The sequence below is a fragment of the Austrofundulus limnaeus genome, unplaced genomic scaffold (assembly GCF_001266775.1).
Source record: "Austrofundulus limnaeus strain Quisiro unplaced genomic scaffold, Austrofundulus_limnaeus-1.0 Scaffold34, whole genome shotgun sequence".
In the NCBI taxonomy this organism is placed as follows: Eukaryota; Metazoa; Chordata; class Actinopteri; order Cyprinodontiformes; family Rivulidae; genus Austrofundulus; species Austrofundulus limnaeus.
The window spans coordinates 1,317,151-1,319,564 of record NW_013952436.1 but is presented as its reverse complement, the minus strand read 5'-3'; positions in this window follow the sequence as shown (position 1 = coordinate 1,319,564).

Here is a 2,414-nt window from a genome sequence, read left to right as displayed (position 1 = left end):
GTGCAGTGGTTCCCAAACTTTTCAGCTTTTGACCCACAAAATAACAGTAGCAGAGACCTGTGCCCCCAACTGTTTATGGTTGATAAACATTTGTATCAGGTCAATAAAACATGGGCATGGTAACAATATTTTTATATTACATTTATCCATTTAAAGTACACTAACTTCACTCCTTTGTAACAACTAAGGCAAAAATGTAATCAATTCAGAAAATCTTTTCAGGACCCCACCTTGATGTTTCGGGACCCCACTTTGGGTCCCGACCCCAACTTTGGGAAACACTGCTTTAGACGGTAAAATATAAACATTTTAGACATAAAGGACTACACATACACTCAGTAGCTCTATTTATTTTTGGATTTACTGTAACCATTCACCTTATATTGGGGGAGATCTCATTTTTCTCCTAACTCGTAATGACTAGAGTGAATACGTATTCACTGAAAAGACAAAATGTTTGAGTACAGAGTGTTTTCAGAGAAAGAAAAAAGAAAAAGAAAAGTTTGACCCTCCCCCCACTGAGTGAACTGTGCTACATTCTTGCTTCTCAGGCCTCAGGTTGACTCATCTCAAAGGAGTGTGGGTTTAAAGCTGCAGGAGAGTTTTTGCACTCTGCTGAGACTCTTCTAGAACCCCTCCCCTTCCTTTTCTCTCATACCAACTTTGTTTTTCTGCGGTTTGAGGTAAAACAGGGGGGGCCAAAACAGTTATAGGATGTAGATTCCACCACATTTTCAGGTTAACAGTAAAGAAAGTTTAACATCGTACGCATGTGATGCACGGCTTGTGAGACAGTTTTTTTATCCATGTCTCTGAGTCTGATATGGTTATAAACCAGTCRATTTTACAGATGTTGACCTAAAGTTTGGTATGGAAGTAGCTGAGTCTGTTGCACAAAACCTATCTGGAGCATTAAGTGCATAAGACGTATGTTTGAAACTTTGCAAACTATTTGCTAATGAGAGAMTAACTACATATGCAAACCTTCAGGCCCTTCCTTCTGTCTGTATGAAAATGATTTAGATGACAGGAACCAGCATTATATGTGCATGTAGGTGAAACTCGGATGTGACCTCAATGCATCTGCATCATGTTCTGAACGTGTCTCCAGTAAACAACAACATCCAAAAACAGACGTTCTCTGGTTCTCAGTGACAAACCACAAAGACGTTGAAAGGCGCCGCTGTTGTCAACACATGCACAGTGTCCACCAGCAACTGCTTCCGTGGTTTTTTGAGACAGCTCTGTCGCAAAGTCTGAGTCAGCAAACCACACGCACAGATGAAAAGGGTTTCCCACAGCAACTGCAATCGCGTGTTGTTTCTTTCTTTAACATGTACTCTCATTTTGCTTATGGGAACAAACAAAAAAAAAAGTAACTGTATGTGTCAGTGAGGTGACAAATGAAACAAAACTGAGAGGCTCTCCATCTGCTGTTGTCTTCCTGGTAGTGGTGTTTTTGTTTCTCAGTGTGTGGAAATTTACTGGACTTCAGATGTCTATACAGCGATTAACTTTTATGGTCAGCCTTTGCTTTCGCAGCATTGAACACTATGTACCACCTACTAATAAAAACAACGAATAAACTTTTATGGCGCCACGGCAGATATTTACTTATTATCTTGTTATTTGTCAACTCTCTGCTGAAGAGGCGAAATAGGAATTTAATTAAATACTAACATGATGGAAAATTTGGCAAATTCTTTATCTGCTTGCAGACAGAGCATTCACGTCAACACTTCAAATTAAGAGTCAGGGTGACTCTAACGACATAATGAGCAGATCACATTTTTATGATAGCGTGAAGTCAAATATATTGAAAAAGAACTTTATTTGCACAAAGTGCTGTAGAAGATAATCATGGCTAAATCAGCTCTGGACACGATTGGCGACAAGACAGTATAAACAGCAAAGCTAAAAAAATAATTGGGAGTGTGCAGGATGAAAGCTGAGGCACACAGACAGACTAAAAACAGGTAAGAGGAAACGGTGATTTAGAAATAATCAGCGGTTTGAGCAGTAWTTATCACTTGACTGAAAAGCGAAGGCAGACGATGATGTTTTTGCTGTTGATGTGTCTGTCAACAAAATATCTCATGACTCAATGGATGRATTTTAATTAAACTTATAGACTGATACATGACCAATTAAATGACTTACGTCAACAACTAATTAACTTTTGGAGCCAGCCCAACTGTAGATGGCTGCCACAGACAAATGACTAAAAAAGGGCTATAACTTAGTAGTTTTTAGTGCAGTAGTAGCTGAGACTCTGCCATAAATGCTTATGTCACCGTTTACAAATAAGCATTTTGGAATTTAGAACAGAAGAAAGAAAAGAAAATACACAGATTAAACTATGTTATTATTGTTATTGTTATTATTATTATTATTATTATTATTATTATTATTAT